The following is a 21,143-nucleotide window of genomic DNA, read 5'->3' as shown; positions in this document are numbered from 1 at the left end:
CTGAAGAAACCTCAGTGGAAGTACTGTATCCAATTCGGGGCATTGCATTTAAAGACAGATGTATACCAACTGGAGATAATCCAGAAGAAAACAGCAGGAATGATCAGTTCCTAACAAATGTCGCCAAGGAGGAAAGGCTGAATGAGCTAGCCGTATTTCATTTAATAAAAAGGAAAGGAAGGAAGAAGGGTGATAATGACCTCCCAATTTGTAAAAGTCTATTATAAAAGAAAGTGACCAGTTATCCCCTAAGTCCAGGTGAGGAAGAGCCAGAAGAAAACAGCTTGGTTTGCAACAAATGAGATTTAAATAATATATAAGGGAGAAAAATCTAGTCACAAGATTTATGAAAGCGTTAGAGCAAGATAACAAGGTGGAAGTCAAATTAAAATTAGTGAAGATTTTTGTGTTTAGGCTTAGGTGTGGTGGCTTAGGTATAACTGATCCTTGTTCTCTGAAGGGTATGAAGATGACTTCTCGAGGTCCCTTCCAACACTGGGAATTTTCAAAATGGTGAATTCCACCCTCCCCCTTCTCTGTGAAAAGGTGTAGAGTGGGGTTCAAAGGCAGTGCTGGGATGGCAAGTAAAGACAGTAATTTAACCTTAAAACTAACTATATTTTGCCATGTGTGCTGTAAACATGCTGTCCCATATCATGGCATCTTAGAGGTTGACAAGAAATTTGGACCCAGGGCAGCAAATTCTGGAAGGTTAAGAGCTGGAAGAGATTTATAATCCATATGCTTAGAATTTGAGAGTTCAAATTCCTCCTGTTTGCCTAATGTACATCTGAAACACTATTAAGAAACGCATCCAATGCTATGATGTTGCCTTTACTGTTCTCATTAGAAAAAAAATAGCGTCAATTCTCTGTGAGAGGAACAGGGCTGAATGCCTGTGTAAACTACGCTAACTTTCAGACTGTGGGCTGAGACTGACTTTTTTTTTTCCCTTCAAAAAATCCTAATGGGTTTATTGGATTTGAAAATTTTGCCTCGAGATGAAATCGTGTTGTCATGCAAAGGTATAGCTAATCAGACCAAAACAGCCAGCTAAAATTTGCAGGATGACTTTCTACAGCAGGAACCTTCCACAAAAACACCTCTGCTTTTCATAGGCCACAGGACCAAGTGAATATAAAAAGACAAACTTGAAAATGTTTCCCCTCTAGTTATTCAGCAAACAAACATGGAATCTCTGAATAAGCACATTAAAGCCCTTCTCCAATCAACACATATTAATGATTAGGAAGGCCTGGAAAGTGTTGTGTAGGATTATTCTGGAAATTGCTGTCTGAGGCTACCTTAATCTGGATATGACTGGTTTTGAATAAGGATGTGTAAGTCGCTATCAATTTTCATCAAGTTGGTCCAAGCCTGTTTATCCTTTTTCTGTATGTGATGACACGCATTGCAGCCTAGGTGAAAATGTCCCATCCGCCTCCTAGAAAAGCTTAATAATTTATTTGTAGCCCATTTCATTCTAGACTAGTGCACACTGCTTATTCTCTGTGCTGCACAGCCAGCTCTTAAAGAAGCAGTACTGTGTGCTACGAACAGCTTTGCCTGACATCCCCGTTTTTCATTATATTGATATGTAGCCAGTGTGTGTGCTGTTAACATTTTCAAAACAAAACAGAATGAAGAATCGATACTGAGGGTGTTTGGGAGAAATGTCATGACCTTGATTACAACTGGTACAATTCAGCAACCAAGCTGCAAAAGCAATTTCACCCCAGTACCACCAAGGTAAGGATGTAGAGGATGCCCATTACATAACTTTTGTATAGGGTGTTAGGGTTGCAAAACTAGTGGCAGCTCATTAGCTTCCTTCTTTTTCATTGTGCTGAGCCCCTCTTTGCTACATGATAAGGCATTTGGCAAAGGAAAACAATGCTTCCCTTTTTTCTTTCTTTTAAGGAGTTTACGGCTCTGTTTTACCACACCAGCATGTTACTGCAGTCCACCGAGAAATGGCTCATGTTGCACCTGAAATCTCAGTGGGCTGAACAAGGCGAAGTCACATAGCTCACTCCACAGGCTTTCCATTGTTTGCTTGCTTGCTTTTCTACCTGACCAGGCAGTCCTATATTCAGCTTCAGGCTGTAATCATCAGCTTTACACCCAGATATTTAAGCTCTTAGGGTCCAGCTGGTCCGTGATTCAGCAGTTCTGCCTGCAGTAGGTTTGCAGGATCAGGTCCCTTAACACCATAGCTGCAGCTGTCCTGTCTGTGCTGCTTCCAGTAGCTGTGCTGCAAGGGGATCCCATCATATGTTTGTTGCACTGACACCTCCTTAAGTCTGATTTACCTCTGTCTTTATCCCCACCACCACTTTTAAAGCATATTTTTATACGGTTTTTAAAAGCACCACTCTTGCTTTCTGAGCACAACCCAACCCCCAGAATTCAGAAGCCAGTCAGCATTTCTAAGCTAGGCAAGATTGATTGGGACTGTGAAAATGAGCTACAGGGCTGCACGTTCAGTCTCATACTCAAACTTCCCCCTTGCATCAAATTAAATTACTGAATAAAGAAAAAAACAGACTGACAGCTTCAACGACTAGAGGGGCTATCTGGGGCTGGATAACTTTGCAACGACACAGGCAGAAGGAAGGCTTGGCTTTTTCACATTATTATGGTTGCTGTGTCTGACACCTGTGAGTTTTTCATCCTCTGCCTCAGCTTCGCTGTACTAAACTACAATTCCTCAGACCCTTCAGGAATTTTCCTTCGCTGTCTCCCTCCTCTTTCAGAGGCCTTCAGTCATACCAGTGTCCAAATTCTCTCTTTCTACACCACACTGTGTTTTTTAAGGTTTTGGTCTCCTGTACTAAAGGACCTGAAGTTCTGTAGTCTGCTTGGAAGGGTTTAGTGTCTTGGGACAGCTAGGGACAAGTGAATGCTTTTTATGGACCTTAGATTTTGCCTGTGATTTATGAGACTGGACTAGGTGGCCATTTCTAGACTCCACGAGGCTCCTCCTCACCTGCCTCACCCCCCGCATGGGTGTTTGGGTAACTTAATAGTTATCAAAACCACCAGTTTTTATGCTAATGTCTGGAATGATCATTGGTTAGAGAGGTTAGAGAACAAGCAAAATGCATTTGCCTGTACAGGGTAATAGATCTTAATGTTCAGAGAAGCCTTGTTGCCTTTTTTGCCCCATGAACTTGACTGTTCTTTCAGACCCAGGCCCAGGCTATGTTCTTGCTGATAAACTAAACAGAGCCAGTGCATCTTGCCTTTCCTTGAGCAGCCAGGCAAAAACATACCCATATAACTATATTTTCTTAGCCTCCAAAATAGTCTCATGCTGTCAAATCGGAATGATCTCTGGCCTGTGCTAACTCCCAGCTGTGCCCAGACATTGCTTGTGAGAGAACCAGTTGGCCTGGACCAAAAACAACAGCAGGAGCTGTGACAGCAGCCCGGCCGTATGGGCACCCACACGCCAGGCTGGCGGCCATGCTCTGCTCCTGTCTGCTTTATCAGTACCGACGTAGCCTGAGGGAGCTAGGGACGGGTGATCCCAAGGTATGAACATATCAGGAGGCTAGCAAGAGGGAGAAACCTGTGGATCCTGAGGAAAGACTACATGTCTACATGAAAATGCGGACACACATCTGCTACGCAACTCTTATGAGGAAAGGTAGCAATGGCAGTACAGTGGCATGGACACTAGCTTTGCTGGCAGCAAGAGGAGACACAAAGGGTCCTCGGTGACAAAATGTTCTAATTGCCATTTTGTAGAGCCAGTGTTGTTGCACTTTCAGTGCTTTTTGTACCTATACCGGTCTCAACGACCTAGCAGAATTATACTAACTCATGCTCTAATTGAGCCCTCATTTTGCTGCACAGACAGCACAAATGCTGGATTGCCTACAGTGCAAGCAGGAGCTGCCTCATAAGCACATATTGGCTCAAACTAGAGGTCCCTTTAGCCCATTTCTCTGCCTCTTGTAGTGGCCCATAGCAGATGCTCAGGGAGTAGCAGGGCATGCATCATATATCCCAAAGACAGCAGCTGAGCAAATCTGGGACAAGAAAAGCTTGAATGAAAAAGTGTGTTTATTGTTTTTAGATTTTGGGTTTCATCCATGTGCTCTGGCAAAGGAAAAGAGTTTTCTGTTTACATGCATCGCATTGCTCCTGTCATAAAAGCAAATGGCTCTTTCTGGCCTGTTGCAATGCAACAGGAGAAGCAGTACCATCCAAAGCACACAGTGTTGTATATTCTTCCAGAGTTCTTCCCCTTCACACAAGTGTGATATAGCCCGGCTCCTCACTAAAGACGGCTGAAGCAGGAGAGAGGCCTTGCATTTTTGTTGTTTTGTGGCAAGATCTACAGTAGGATCCAGGTCCTGTGGCACCTTAAAGTCTGGGGGTCACCTAGGAGACCAGGATCCACAAAGTTATGGATGGTCCAGGTCAGGCTGGATAAAGAGCATCCTCCTCCAGCATCCTTTTCCTCCAGCACAACACAAATGAGGAGCACCCTGCGTGTGTAGACATCTCTTTGCTCTGGGACTGGGCTCCACACATCTTTGTGTGGCCCTGGAAAGCCTTGCAGCCCTTGGCTCCTCTGCAGCGACCCTGTGAGCCAGCCCTGCTACCACACCATAGGCCCCAGTTTTCTCGTTGCTCTGGGGAGCTGATGGCAGATGACCCATTGTGCATGGAAGAAGGCACCTGGGGGGGTCCATCCACTCTGCAGTATTCTGTTCTTTCTCAGAAGTCAGGAGAAAACAGAGCAGGACAAAGGGGTTTACCTGAATATACAGGAATTTCTACTACTATTTCCTGACCCCACTCCCAAGAAGCTTGTCTAACTAACAGAGGCAAAAGCAGGCAGGAAGGTGGATAAAGAAAAGATGAAGGCAGGTGATAATGAAATAAACCGATTTTCTAATACCCATTGACAACAGCATGCTTACATAGCTAAGCAGGACCTTTGGGGATCCTCCTGTAACGTGTTTTCCCCTAAAAAAGCCTCAGCAATTTAATTGATTTTACTCTTTGTCTCACTTTTGCTCTCCTTTCCAAACCAGTGATCCTCAAGCTTTGCCAATAACATGGTAAAAGACAGCCACAACCCATGCAGCGGTAGCTCTTGCCCATACATGTGTATGTGGAGAGTGTTTTCATCTACTTGTGTTTTTCTGCCCTGGTTGCTCACTGGAAGATTTTAATTAAGCCAGCACGTTTCTGAGCTTTTTCTCAGTTAAGACTTCAGTAAGTGAAATGCTGCAAACCTTCAAAAACACCTTGGTTTTGAAGCTGCCTCTGTACCTAACTGATAGTTTTACTATCTCCCAACATTCCTGCAGCCCACATCATATACTTAACCAGTATTAATTGCCTCATTATAACAAGATGGGCAAAGCGAGTGACAAAGAAAACAGCAGAGATTACAGAAGATAGCATTACAGTCTGCCGGCTGTAGCCCTCTATTTTATTTAGACTCTCAGAGTCCTCCCAGCTGAGAGGGTGGCCAGATTCATGCTGGAGGTTTGCAAGCCCCAAGTGTGTGCCACATCATTTTGCCCAGACTGAACACACAGAGCCACCAGCACCTGTCTGTCCTCATTGCTGTTCAAAATGGAACAGTTTGATACAGCCACGCTGCTGCTGATTTTGTGTCAGAAGGCTCATCTCCTGCAGCCTGTCTTATGAGTGTGACAGCCACCTCCGAGCATGGGCTGGGTGCAGGGACGGACAGACTCTTGTGTGCCATTTGGTGCCAGGCTGGCCCTATAGCACAAACTCTCAATGCCATTGCACCAATGCCTGGAGGGCTCAAGCTTCCTCCTCCGAGGCAAGTGTATGTCCTGGGAGAAGAGGGGAATGGACACCTGATTAATACCTATGCTATGCTACAAGTGCTCCTCTGAACACCATTAGCACCACTTAGCAAGGTTTGCCTCCCTACAGCCAGCACCTCTGTGTTCAGCTGAGCCCTTAACTCCAGTTGTCTTTGGTCTTCCCCATCCCCTGTGCTCTTTATCCTCTCAACCTCCTTGCCTTTCTTTTTTCTTTCCCTGCCACTCCCCATTTCTTCCTTTGGGACTTCTCTCTGCCTCTCCCCTTCAGGCTTCCTGTCTCCCCTTCAAGAAGGCACTTCCGACAGCAGGAATTTCGAGATATGGCATGCTCATACATTTTGTATTAGCTCTAGGGTCTCTTAAGCCTCCTGACTTCATGGGGTTACACAAACTAGCAACCACTGTAGCCCAGGAATGCACCTGGAAGTAAGAGAAAAAGAGAGGGGGGAAATTAAATGCTTAGCAACAGGAATGCCACACTTCTGAAGAATTAACTAGCTATTCATTCAGTCTGAAAGGGTTATTGCATTTAAGAACTCACATTAGAATTAAGGGGGGAAAAAAAGCACTTGCTGGATAAAGGCTGAGGATAAACCCAGCATTTCTTTATCACTGCCTAGGGAAAAGAAAAAGCTTAATTCCAATACTTGTCTTTGAATAATATTTCAGTCATAACAGCACATTTCTCAGATTCTGCATGATAAGTGCATTAATATTTATTCATTTTCTACGACCTTTAGATAATTCCTAAGGGTCCTATTTTGCTAGCGTTGATGGTTGATCACTTGTTATGCTCCTTCTGTACACTGGTCCAACACTTGATCACCACATATCAGCATCCTTCTTGTCTTTGGAAGCCTATTCCTGTGAATAGGGTGAACAAACTTTGGAGCTGACTTTGCTCTCAAACCTCAAAACCGATATTTAAGGGGCAGAGATCTGCCATCGTAGACCCTGGTGAACCTCAGGCTGAGAGCAGAGACTTATTCCTGTTGAAAGTGATGGGACTGGGAAAGACTTACAGCCACCATTTTTCACTAGTTTTCCTTGGAGCCTCAAACATTTGTCATTTATTGATATTTAATTCCCTTTGTCAACTTTAATCCACATCCTGCTTGCCTTACACGGGGGGCTACTCTGAAGCAGGAGTAAGACTATGTCCCTATGATTTCACTCATTTTGCTTTTTAAAAACATGTATATTAACAGCTTTTACCTCTTAGAAATGCTTTTCACACTCTAAACCCTGCTTAAAATACTTAGAATTTGCCTTCTTTACCCACTGGCATTCAAACTGAAAGCGGTTTGGTGAGTTTTATAATTTCAACAATGACTAGATGAGCATTTTTTGTCAAGGTTAAGGCTGCCTTCTTTTCAAATTGATTGGTTTTTATGAAAATGTTAGTATGTCAAATTACAGAAATCTCTGTTCATTTCCAGTTATAAAAATAGGGTAGAGAAGACAATATTCAGACACTGGCATCTGGCTTGACTTTACAGAACTCATTTACAAATTGTATTTTGACCTAAAAAACTTCTGTGTTTATAAGTCTGGGTTAGATAAGATTGCCATCCTCCAAGTAGTTTGCAAGCAAAGACAAATCTATAGTCCTCTGCCTAATGGCTGTGCGCATGTTTGCAAAAAACCAGAGCACTCTCAATTTCTAAAAGCAAGTCCATGTGAATAAGACTGTGTCTCCTTCCTTCTCTTTGGTACACCAAACACCGAACTCCTAATCATATTATTCAGTCTTTGGGGATAAAAATACAATTCTGAGAGGAGTGTAAATGCCCTTCATGTAAAGAAAAGTCTCTTATCTGCATTAATTTGGTGAATAGGCTCTGTGATGATATCTGAAGTGCTGAGCTTTACCCACAGAAATTCTGCCTCCCACCTTTATTTTTTGGCTCAGTAATTTCAATAACTTGGAGTGATACCTAAGAAAGGAGATGCCAACATGGGACATTTATTTGTATATCAGTGGATCACAGTCTCTTTTTCAACTAAACAATTTAAGAAAACAAGAGACACTATCTTTCTGGATAGTTGTATTTCTTTCATAAACAATGTCAGTAGATAAGGGCATATTTCTGTCCTCAGCTAAGACGTATTTTATCATGGAAAGGTATCAAACTATTATCTAGTCATGCACTTGTCCCAGTGCAAAAAAAGCTTTTTGAAAGCTGAAAGAGAAAAATGCAACAGCCTTAGTACTCAAAAGTCTTCTACTGACAATACAACACAATAGTGACATTAAAACAAAACAAAAAAAACCAAATCACAAACAAAAAAAAATCTGCATTTAGTTTTTTTGTAAATACAAAAGATACAAGTCTTAGGATCCAAATTAATTTTGACTAAATTCACAGGAGGAATCCAGACTGTAGTTGCGATGATTTCAATGAAGAATATTCAATGAGGCAAGAAGAAAGGGGTTTTGCTTAGAGCAGGCACTAGTTTGAAGCCTGCTCTGGACTTTGTACATGACCTTGGATTTATAATCTGATTTTCAGCTGTTCTTAATAGTCACAAGAGCTGGAGAATTTTCTTTAGAAACAGGAGCAGTCACTATTCCCACATCCTAGACACTAAATCGATCAAACCCATTTCCAAGACAGGAGTCCCAAATCCCTCCCAGAGCTCAGAGCCCAGATGCCTCAGAGCACTGAAATGATGGATCTCTTCCCGGGAGCAGATTACTAGAGCATGAACACTGTGAACAACTATCTAGCAGTGTACCAGTCTCTGATGCCGTACTGGCAATGAATTCAATATATTCAATTGTTTCAGGGCATCTTATTTCAAAGACAAAACACAAGACTGCTTCCTCCTGTACATAAGAAATAATATTCTGACTGACACAAATAAACATATTAAACGTATCTTAGGCACAAATCTCACAGTATTTGTCTCACTAGCAATAGCCGTTGTCTCTTGGCTCCCAGGTAGCAATACCCTGACGAGAACCTACCTCAGTGACCAGCGAAGTGTGATATAACATTTGGATCGAGAGCAGACGTGCTTCACATGTAGTTCAGTATGCAGTACAACCTTCCTTTTAATCACATGGAAATCTAAATTCACAGCCACCACAAACATTAAAGGGAGGTGAAAATCCATCATTAACCCATGCACTGGCTTTCTCCTGGCTATATTGATGAAGGATAAACACAGCAACCTTGACTAATATTTTATTTTAATTAGAGTATAAGTAAATTGCAATAAGCACACAACACAGGGAATTAACAGAAAATTAAACAAGCTCAATGTATAAACCCGTAAAACCACTCTGAGGAAATTTGAATTCTTCATCAAGCTGGGGACTGTACACATACTTCTTTCTTTATTTATTTTATTGAGTGCTCATGTTTCATTCCTGAGCAGCCTGCATGTATTGATTCGATCTCATGTTCAGTGAAGTGTGTGTGTGCAAACATCTAATGGGAGCAAAGACCTGAAAGATAAAATGGTCTTTTTTTGGCCAGACCACACACCCTTGGAGATTTGCCTGGCCCAAAGAGGATGTTATTGCACAACTGGCACAACCTCTTTTTGAAGCCTAGAGGGGAACTCATGAAGCAACATTTCTGCATTGCAGCTGAGAAAACCTCTAATTTGTACTGCTTATCTCTGATCCATGCACAACAGATCTGAAAGGAGGATTTTGCCCTTAATTTGTTCCCTAGTGTCTACACATTTTGAGTGTGTTAGATCAATGAATGATGCTACATTCCATATGTGCCACAACACGTAGACCTAGCTAGGTACACTGAAGATGAAGAGGCAGCCTCAACTTTGAACCTCCTGTTTGTAAAACAACTTTAAACATCAGGCAGATGACTTTGTAAAGTGAATTAATTAGCAATAAAGACCAAAGGCACATTCTGTGTGAATAAACAACATAGATTTAGGTCTTAGTTAAAACTTAGTGAACATCAGCTAATAAGGAGGTCTGTAGAATCTGTCAGGCTTTGCAAATCCTGCTTTTCTGAAACAAGTATTACTGTTCCTAGCAGAAAATGCCTATGTAAGGTTTGAGTCTGTGTTGTGGGGTGAGACCTGCAGCTCCAAGATTCAGCATCTTTAGCTTTCTGCAGGAAAGATCTTTTTATAGCTGGTTTTTTTTATTTAGCTAGGGGTTTCTCTGGGGAGGGCATGAGGGCGTTAGCTCAAGAATTCACTTGATAGATTTCAGATCAGCAGCTAATCTGTCACTTCAAGGGGTGACAATGACAGGAGGGAAAGACTTCCTAATTTATTCATAAAATACTTTATCTGTCAATTCCATTTATTTAGTTCATTCTTCATAGGTAAAAGTATTGAAAAAAGGAAATTAATCCTGACCTTGGAGGTGAGAAGCAGAATGCTGATAACTCCAGCTCTGGGGCCATCAGTAGGTGTCATGGTTTAACCCCAGCCTGCAACTAAGAACCACACAGCTGCTTGCTCACTCCCCCACAGTGGGATGGGGGAGAGAATCAGAAGAGTAAAAGTGAGAAAACTCGTAGGTTGAGGTAAAGACAGTTTAATAGATAAAGCAAAAGCCACGAGCACAAGCAAAACCAAACAAGGAATTAATTCACTACTTCCCATCTCCAGGAAAGCAGGGCTCCATCGTGCATAATGGTTACTTGGGAAGACAGACACCATCACTCTGAATGTGACCCCTCCTTCCTTCCCCACCTTTTTACTGCTGAGCATGACATCGTGTGGTATGGAATATCCCTTGGGCCACCTGGGGTCAGCTGTCCCAGCTGTGTCCCCTCCCAGCCCCTTGTGCACCCCGAGCCTGCCCGCTGGTGGGGTGGGGTGAGGAGCAGAAAAGGCCTTGTCTCTGTGTAAGCACTGCTCAGCAATAACAAAAACATTCCTGTGTTATCGACAGTCTTTTCAGCACAAATCCAAAACATAGTCTTGTTCTAGCTACTATGAAGAAAATTCACTCTATCTGAGCCAAAACCAGCACAGTAGGCCAGGACTTTTTCACCCAAAAGTGTGAAAAACATGATAGATTGATATTATCTCATGCATTTTACCCCTTGAATACTTGTTGATACCACAATACCACAGAGGCTTTCCTGACCTATTAGCAACACTTACTGGAAGCTCATATTCAGTATAGCAAGTCACATACCTTGTTTGTTACTTTTGTGTAACACAAAAATGCCCGTGGTATGTTTTGTCTGTCTTTGTGCAATTGTTGCCAGTGAACAGATTACATCATGCCAGAAAAGCCAGAATTTTCTGAAGGAATTTTTCATTAAGTTTAAGAATTGACATATATTTTTCAGTGAGCTGCAGATTCTTTTTAAGTTCAACACAGCCTTGAAAGAATTATATTATGATTTGCTGGGCAAGGACTCTGAACAGCATGAATTCATTGGCCAAAACCCAACATCATTTTCTGTCTTTGATGAATGTTGAAAAAGCCCTTAGAATTTAATTTCATTAGGGCTTTTATGTCCTTAAATCTTAGGTGATGCAGCATACTATTTATGGAACACAGTGCAATTCCATGCAATTACATTTTGATTTCATAACAATAATATGGAAGAGTGTTTTGTTGCTAAAAGTTCATTCCTCATAACAGGATAGAGTCCACCTATTCAACCCCACAGAGGTACTATGACCTTCCTTTTAATTGAAGATATTTTCATCAGCAAACCTTAGATGCAATCCTTGCTATACATTTCAGCAACACTGAGTCTGTGCAAAGTAAGGTACGCAGTCTTGAGAACTTGACACCGTCTGTCACTTAATGGAGTGAGCTTGATCAGGAACTGAATACCTTATTTACTGATCGACAGTTTCTTCTGAAGTGGTAAATGCCCCATCCCTGGAAACATTCAAGGTTGGGCTGCACAGGGCTCTGAGCAACCTGATATAGTTGAAGATGTCCCTGCTCATTGCGGAGGGGATTGGACTAGATGACCTTTAAAGATCCCTTCCAAACCAAACTATTCTATGATTCTATGACTCTGTGCTTCACAAGATCCTTGCCCACATCAGCTGGTCTTTACAGACAGTCCCAGCCTTTCTTCTCCAGATTTCAGTCTTCAAAGTTCAGATGGTTTGTGGTGATGAAGCATATATTCAAATCATATGTAGTTTTTTTACAGCTACACCAAACCTTATTAAAGGGAAATCTTCAGAAAATGGACCTCTAAAAAGACTCTAAGGTATACTTTTCACAGGCATATAATTTGACCAAGTTTGAGTTTGTTTTGTTGGTTCTTTTTGGTGAATATGTAAAAAGTACATATTTACATGAGATTGCTTTCTTGCCAGGTGTCACAGCTTTGAACCAAAGAATGGAAACGTTAACATTTCTCACAATACAGCTGTAAAAATGGACATAACAGCATATCTTTCCTTAATGTCATTCTTGGGATGGCAAATAAGTTTTTAGCTAAACTATTTGTTAAAAAAAGGAAAAGAGGGAAACTAGAGGCATGTATTTGTTGTGAAAAACATAGGTTTGTTTTCTTAGATATAGCAAAAGACCGTAGCACCAGCAAACAAAGAGCTACCATGAGAAGGGAAGGGTGTCACCACGTAATTTCAGATAAATTCTTCAGTTGTGGATCTCTTTGCATATAAAGCAATCTCTCTCAAGAGGTATAGGAACGGAAAGTAACAGTATGTTGCATGGCTGGTACAGCTTGGCAGCACTGGGGACAAAATAAGAGTTTTCTGTGATCACTTTACATTTTTGTTGTGTGGCTTTCAGTTTTCCTCCTACAGAAGAGCAGGACAGGGAGAACAGTGCACAAATTAGACTCATCCCAGTCCGGAGCTGGGAGGCAGCTGAAGTACAGAGCAGAATCTGTGAGCTGGGAGCTGTTCCCTGATCCCACCATTTAGCCAGGGGCAGAAAGTCTATACGTATTAGCCCTCATAATGAGACCTCAGAGCTCTTCAGCCTCTTGTTTGCTTTTTCTTCATCCACCATTGCTCAAATCGAGTTTTTCAACCCTGTTTCCTCGATCTTGTATTTTTCCGTAATTATTTGCCTTGAGCCTATAGTATCTGAAATTGCTATATATCTTCCAGCTCAAATATTTGTCAGGCCCAGGACTCTGTAATATCAAAAACATAAGGGAGCAAATGCACTCGATACTTGATGCACATGACTTGGGTTCAATAGGTTCAGTACATACTGCCAACCAACGTAGTGCAAGAAGACAATATTTATACCAAGGTTTTTTAAAAAATGCTGTTTTAAAAAGGATACAAAGAAATATGTGTTTAAATGTAAGTCATGATTCAGTTATTGATTTATCTACTTATTTATGCATGAATATGTTATTAGGAGTCATTTAACCATAATATCAGTGAAAGCTTTGTTCTTCAAATCAGCCTAATGGTCACAGTGACTATGAATATATAAAGTGAGGGTTTAGATATATATAAACATAAACACTTACATGCCTGTGCATGCATACACGTACATATGAGCAGAGATATGCATTATTTACAAATACACGCATGGAAAGCGGATGGAAGAGTAAGAAAGCAGCTGAAATTACTTCCACATCCTCATTCACAGGTCTCTGTGTCAGAAAGGACCACCACTGCTGGCCTCATGGCAAAAACTGCTCCATGAGGGGTCGGAACTCGATGGGTCCTTGAATGACTGCAAACCAGAATACTGGAGGAGCTTGCTGTGACATTCAGGGATCTAGTTTCCATTAATCTGTGAGACGGTTAAGCAGGTAATGACAATTGCTGTTAATGCAAGTTATGTATGTAGGCCCCTGTGCAACTAAGTGGGAGGCTGTACCATAAAATAGACTTTATTTACAGGTATAAGGATCACAGCTTAATTTAATTGAGTAATTAATTAAATTAATAAAATGTGGCATAATAACTCTTCTGCATGGGAAAAATAATGTTAGAAGCTAAAAACAAGGAAAAAATAAGCAAGTGTCTGGAGAGAGAAGAGAGAAATACAAGGGGTAGAGTGTGGATTTTCCTCATCTCTGTAGGCAGTAAAACTCTCAGTGAAAGCTCACAGCCAGGCCGCTCACCAGTCTTCCCTCACAGTAACAAAAATCACAGTGGGATTGCTTTTTCACTGGTTTTGTCCTCTGCCTTCTCAGAAACAAATGGGCATGAGTTCCACTTATACCACCTTTCTTCTACACCCCCTCTTCGCAAAGCATACTGCAGCAGAGAGCTCCTCCATCTTAGCAATTTGCACCTTCCCTTCCATGTGGGACACCAGGCGGAGGTGTACAAATGGTTATGATTTGTCTATTTTGCAGCTATTCAACAGCACATTTTTGCATACATAACACACAGACCTAGCCACAGACCTCTCTTGACTGCTGTTATAGATTGTCAAAGAGCATCTTTTTTTCAGAGTGAGGGAAAAAATGGTGGGTTGTGCTTTCTCAGGGTTTCTTCCTAGACATTTCTGCTCCTCCTGGGTGACTGGATCCGTGTGAAGGCCTGAGAAAAAAACACAGTTCAGAAAATGAAAACAAGGGAAAATAAGTGTAATTTGTAATTTCAGATTTACTGAATGATATAAGGAAAAAGGAGTGTCAGGATCTACTTTGCCCCCATCTACAGGTCCTTGGCCATAAGACAATTTGGAGAAGAAAACCTCTAGGGGTAGTGAGAACACTCAGGCTGCATGCAGAAAATGGGTGGCTCTTAGACTGTAACATGGATCCAAAATCATGGTGACTTCCAGGTACTGAAGAGCTACATTAAATGTCCCACTTTGCTTTCTAAATTTCCTTGCTCCTGCTTGCCACAAAAATGTCATTTAAAAAATAAACAGGTTAACCCAAGTCACTTATTGAGTCATAACATATAGTCAGTTCATTGTATTGACTCATCTTAGGAGTTGATACCTTTATGCTGGCTGAAGAGTGTTTATCTTTGACTTTTAGAAATATACTATTAAATGTACCTTGCTGATAAATGCAAAATACTTGCCACGATATGGGAGTGGGCCTAAGATACTGAATAATAAATTCTATAGAGGTCAAGTGAGAAATATAAGTGAGGCAAATGTTTTGGTTAAACACAGAGGGAATGGATCGCATTGGATTTTCATTTTCCTTGTTTAGGAACTGCATGATTGTGCCAAAGATATATCTTTTAAATTTTTTAAAAATAATTGTTATTTTAAAATTAGGTAAAGAAAACACCATTCAATTTTGCTTTCAAAATCAGAGTATTTCACCACTCGTGTATATATTCATTGAATTCCAGGGTTATATTTCAGAAACAGTAGGATACTCACTTTGATCCTAAGATTAGAAAAATGTCCACTCTCATTTTTTCCAGCACTGAATTGAACACAAAATGCTTTCTGAAAATTCAGTTGGCCTTTTTCAGCCAAAGTTTCTTAAGCATGTCTGTTCATTGTAGGGCTGAGGAAATGCAGAGAGGATGAAGAGTGCTGAGGATTTTTTTTTCCTATGTCTGCAAAGCATTTTTATCATTTCCCTTTGAAGTCTCTGCAAGTTATCTAGTGTTTGTGTTAACTTTCTATATGAAAAGAGAAACTGATTTATCCTCCTAGGAGCCATTTTAAACATCAGAGAAAGTGAAGAGCAGGAATGAAATCTACCTGACTAAACAAAGCTCAGCACAGAAAGTGCAGCCATTGTAAGGGTATGCTTTAAATTCTGACAACTTCTGCAGTAGAGCTCTCCAAATTGAGCTCCTAAATAAGTGAACACTACAGCTCCCACTCCATTGAGTGAGATTTCTCTCTGCATGCCTCAAGGTTCCTTTTGGCTTATAACCGAGAGACTTCAGAGTAGCATTCATGGGGTAAAAGAAAAAAAATCTGAAATATAGGTAGAAACAGTATTTATAACATCTTTCATGATGATTGCTTAGAAACAGGAGTTTCACTGCCTGCTAATGGGTTTGATGAAACTACAGTGAGGTCTGCAACTGTTCCTCTGGTCCTATAAGGGAATACAACACTTAGGTTAGTTTTGTTTTCAGTGTAAATTAATCCCTCTCTTATTTCAGCCTTAATACAAGTTTATTTTACGATTGCTTAGATTTGTTTGTCCCTAAAAAATGGGAAGAATAATTAGGTGTACAAGATTTAGTCTTTGCAACTCAAATGTCACGGAAAGTCATAAAAGTCCTGACCTTCTGTGTTTGATTTCCTGATGATATATGACACATATGCCTGCTTAATTTAGTGCTTATTAAAGGAATAATGTTAATGGTTAAGGAGTATGAAGCCTTAATTAGATTTTGCAAGCAGCTAACTACTGTAGCAAAGAGAGCCCTTTATTCTCTATTTACTGCAAACATACCAGAATGTCACCAATATAATCTGAGAAGACTAAAACCAATCCAGCAGTTGCAACCAGTTGTTAAAAACTAACCTGTTCTATGCCGTTTTAAAAATTTGATATTTGATTTCATTCCCAGGTGGAAGTTTATTTTTTATTGATACTCAAAAATGAATAATTATGGGAGATTTTAGATGGAAAAGAACCAATTAAGAAGCACACTCAGGACCAGATCAGCAGTTGATTTGGAATTGCTTCTCAATTTGAGCTCTGTTAAAGAGGTTCCATTAGTTTATGTATCTACTTCAGAGTTAGAGTTGGTGGAATGATGCAAGAAATACTTTTGCAATATAGTTACAAATGAATGACCGTAGATTTGTTGCTATTCTTGCCACCATGACAGAAGATATTTCCAAATATTTGTGGCCCAGTATTCACAATATTCAAAAGAGTGTCTGTGAATCACCAATATCCTCCAAATTTGTACCTGAAATATATTGTTCATTACTCAGTGTTCATTATTTGTTAGTCATAACTCATTATCTTTTGTTAAAGTTTCAGTCAGCTAATCAAGAAGCAGAAAATGTACCGTATGACCAATAACATCCCACAAATAATGATTAATCAAAATGAGCAGTTAGTGAACAGCACGGTGACTAAAAATTATTCAGCTGAACCAGTTATCAAAGACATACAATACTAATGTATTGACACAAATCAAGAGTGGTTTGTGAATGAGTCATCAACCAAAAGCCAATTTAATTTGGGTTCCTAATAGCTCTAGTAAATGAGTGTTTTGACATAAAATACTAAGTTTAAGTGTCACATTCCCATTTCTTTAAATACTATTTCTGTGTGCCTTATTAGAGTGAACTGGGCGATTGCAGTTTACTGTAGAATTGCCACTGTCTTTAGTGGGAGAAAGATTAGCTCCTATATGTGTTTTATTAAGACCACTTGCTAGTTAATGTTTCCTTAGCTTGTTTTCTCTGTACCTCCTTGTTCCCATGGATCTTGTCCTGGGTCTCACTTACCTTTTGGCATTTTTTATACTGTTTCAGCAGAAACCCCATTGTTTTTGATTGAATGATGCAAACAGGCATTTCTGGGACTGAGAATATGACCCTATATTGTAGTTTTAGTCACACTTTTAAATTGTCAATTTTTGTATATGAATTCAAAGTAAAGAATAATTTTATCATCCTTTAACTATATTTGAAAACTATATGTCTCAGCATTTTGAAATATCAAAATCCCCAGAGTTGATGAAGATCCGTTATATGACACATTAAGATATTGAATGGACTATCTACTCCAAATTAGGCTCCAGTAAGTCATGAACAAATTATCTACTACCTCTGAAAAAAAAGGGGTTAAATTTAAAGACCTTCTGAAAAGAAGGAGCAAAATATAAAGACAGAGGGTTTACCTTGGAGGTCCCCTAGATATTACCATGGTGTCTAAAGTACATGACTTTTGGGGCCCAAATTTAAATTTGGTGCAATTCTATTTATTATAAATGACATTGGGAAGATATGGTTTCAGCCAATTATATATAATTCTTTTTCCCAAGGAAGCTGATCATGGTGCATTGTGCTGTTCTTTTTCTAGAGCAGCCACATTGAGATGCCGTGACATTGTGCTTCCAACAGGTAAATCCAGAGATGACTCTTTGAATCAGCCAGGTCTAGTTAACTCAGAATTGCTACAATAAGAAAAGCCAAGAGCTTTTAGCATTGTCTAAACAGATTGTGCCATTATTTACCTGGAGAGAGCATTCTTATTTTTAGGTCATATCTAGAGATCTGTAGAGATAAGGGACCATAAACATAAAATTTAGGGCCAGAGGAGGAGAACATCTGCTGTCATCATTGCATGATGTCTACTAATATCCTGCTGAAAGGCTTCTTGTTTTACATGTGAATATACAACATTTTGTCATAGTTTACATGAACACACTTTTTCCACTATAATATAGTAGACATATTTTTTTCAGTACAATACTGATGTTTTTAAGTAGCTTCTTGGAACTTCAAAGTAAAACCAAAGAGCAGCATACTTATAAGTTATAAGCCATAGATAGTGCATGTTACACTACATTTGCAATGTAATAAGTGGTCTTTAAAGAATAACAAGGACAGTAATATTAAGTGAAGGTATGCAACACCTGGTATCTAAACCTGAAAAAAAAAATTCATTCTTTGTGTGGAAGTATTCTGCACTTTTCAAATCCAGTCAGAATAACTGGTCTAATGGACAGCTCTTTCCCAGAGGGGCTGGAGAAGATGTTGATTCTGCAGAGTAATCCCTCTCAATTTTTCTCTTTCTCTGAGCTGTACTACCATCATGCAGAGCGATTTGTTGGAGAAATTGCCATCTTTTACCATTAAAGGAAACTGCTTATCCTCCTAGCTTTCCTAATTTCATGTAATAGATTATACCATGTATATAAGAAAGCTCAAAGTGACTTTTTGGGCACGATTTTGTTGCGTTTATTGAGAAATACTTCATACACATATCTTTTAAAGCAACACAAATGTTTCTATATATACAAGAAAAAACTCTTAGAAGCTACATCATGTTGGTGGCTTGAATTCTTTAATTCATATGGCAATTAGTTTTGAAGATTATCTACAAATGTCCTACTTCTGATGTCTTTTGTTTTACTAAGTGTTTCTCTCCATGTTTTCACATGAAGATAGTGGAACAAGACTGGAAAAAAAACCCGTGAAATAGGATTAATTTTTTACCATAATATTAACAGCTTTTACCACTTAATTGTCTAAGAATGGAGAGGTGAATAAAACCAGCAAGACTGGAAATGAGGGTACACAGTTTATGATGAGAAAAGCCAAGACCACAGCCTTGCAAAGGAAATAAGTACCTAATCTTCATACATGGGGATGCTTCCTTGTTAAATGCTAAAACATAATTTTTAAGGATGTATAAAAACTCTCCTTCAGTTCTCTAACTGTCTAATCCTCCAAGCAAAATTTGAAATGCTGTGACTACATATGGGTTAACTATGCCTGAAGAGATAAACTCGGACATTTAAAATAAGAATTTTCCTGATAAATAGTGGTACAATCTGGTGATTTTAGAGCTTGTGCTGGCTAGCTCCAGATAAAAGAGAAACACCTTTTAAATCAGTGAAATAACATCATTTACACACCATGTCACTGAGATCAGGCCAAGGAAGTCTACAAAGTCCTATTAAATGTAAATAGGCTTTTCTCACCCTTAGTTGTGCCTTTATATTTATTGGTCTGTGCTTTCAAGTCACAAGCATGAAGAGATCTCAGCTACTGAAGAGATTCTCATTGCTCTTGCAAAGGGTTTGTTCTTTCGCTGTTTGTGTTATATGTTAGTGGTAATACTGGAGTGTGCATGTACTGAAATGTGGTAGCTGTACATTCAGAGCAGCAGAGGGAGGTCATAGGAGGTTGTCTCCTCTGCTAGATAAACAGTAAATATTTGTTTGTTCCAGCTATGTCACATAGTATAAACCAGTGCCTTCAGTAGCTGGGCACATTCGAAAAGGCCAAGGAAGTCTGCTGCTTGACACATTCTGCATTTTTCCATGAGACACACGTGCAAAGAAACATGTTCCCCTAAAATTAGAAGTCAGGAAAAAACCTCTGATTACATTCAAGTTTTAAGGGTCTTAGCAAGGGGACACAAGCAAATGAATTGCAAAAGCAGCTCTGGCATATGACAGTCCTTTTTCCATAAAAATATGAACAGCTTCCATCCACAAGTAAAGAAATAGCTCTCATTCATACAGTGAAAGAAGACTGGTTTCAGGTCGGCTGTCAGATCTAAAGCATAAATTAAAGGTTTGTCACTGTGGGATCTAACCGTGACTTCTGTAGAGGTTTGTGGAGACATGCATTGGATGTGACTGTGCAGAAGCCAACCCCTGTCCAACGTCCAACGGAGTGCAAATAAAACAGATAATGACAAGGAATACATTTTGGTGTTAAGATTTCCAAACGTTGGTAATAAATGACAAGCCATTGTTTATGGCTCAGAACTGGAGTTGGAATCTTTTCCACGTGCGTATGACTTGTGACTTTATCCCTTTGGTATTGATTTCTCTGCCAATTGCTCTGCAATATATACATATGTACATATATATACACACATATATATATAAAAAAATCTTTCAGTGATATTACCCCAGTACATCAAGGATAGAACTGAGATCACAAAAAATGGGTCCGGAAGCACGTATGCCTATAGCTCATATGGATACTGAGAGCAGTAATAAAAGTGTTTTCTCCGTTTAGAAATTATGACCAACAGATATATACATGCAACATTTACAGTTATGTTATAAAATATTTTTGATGCCATTAAAGAACAAGATAGCATGAGGATTGTCCTATAACAGTTCTAGTAACGTCAGCGTCTACTTACTAGCTGGATTAATCCATTCATTACATTATTTTTTCGTATTGCTTAGCACTGATCGGAATTTTCTAACTTGTTAGAAAAGCACATTGGTATTTAGTAAACTACACAGAAGCTTGATTTTTCAGAACAGTTGATGAGAACCCATTTCAAAATCTTGGAGAATATGAGTGGTTTGAGTAGCAATGGGAACTGATTGCAGGGAATTTTGGCACCATTGTATTAGAGGCATCTGAGTATTTACCGTGTTATACAAGGGATTCTGAAGCAGGAGTAAATGGCATTTCTGTTGTACATTTTGCTCATAGGATAGTTGCAGCTAAATGCAGGTAAACAAAGTTTATCTATTTCTAATTTAGCTGGTATGGAGTTCACCTATCAATCACTATTAGGCCTGTGAAACTAAACCTGTGGATTTATCCACTTAAGCGCCATACAAGTGAATTTACCTATTATAATGATGTCAAGGACCATGACTTTCAGAGGATGTGAAATCTGCACATTTAACATATTAGGTGGTATACAGAGCTATAAAAGTCAAGGTCAAGAATAGAGTATCTAAAATGAAAAGAAATCAAATCTGTATCCAGTTTCATTAGCTGGGCATTGATATTTAATTTTTCTTCAT

The sequence above is a fragment of the Phalacrocorax aristotelis genome, chromosome 2 (genome assembly GCF_949628215.1).
Source record: "Phalacrocorax aristotelis chromosome 2, bGulAri2.1, whole genome shotgun sequence".
NCBI classification, from domain to species: domain Eukaryota; kingdom Metazoa; phylum Chordata; class Aves; order Suliformes; family Phalacrocoracidae; genus Phalacrocorax; species Phalacrocorax aristotelis.
Note: the sequence above shows the minus strand (reverse complement) of the source record.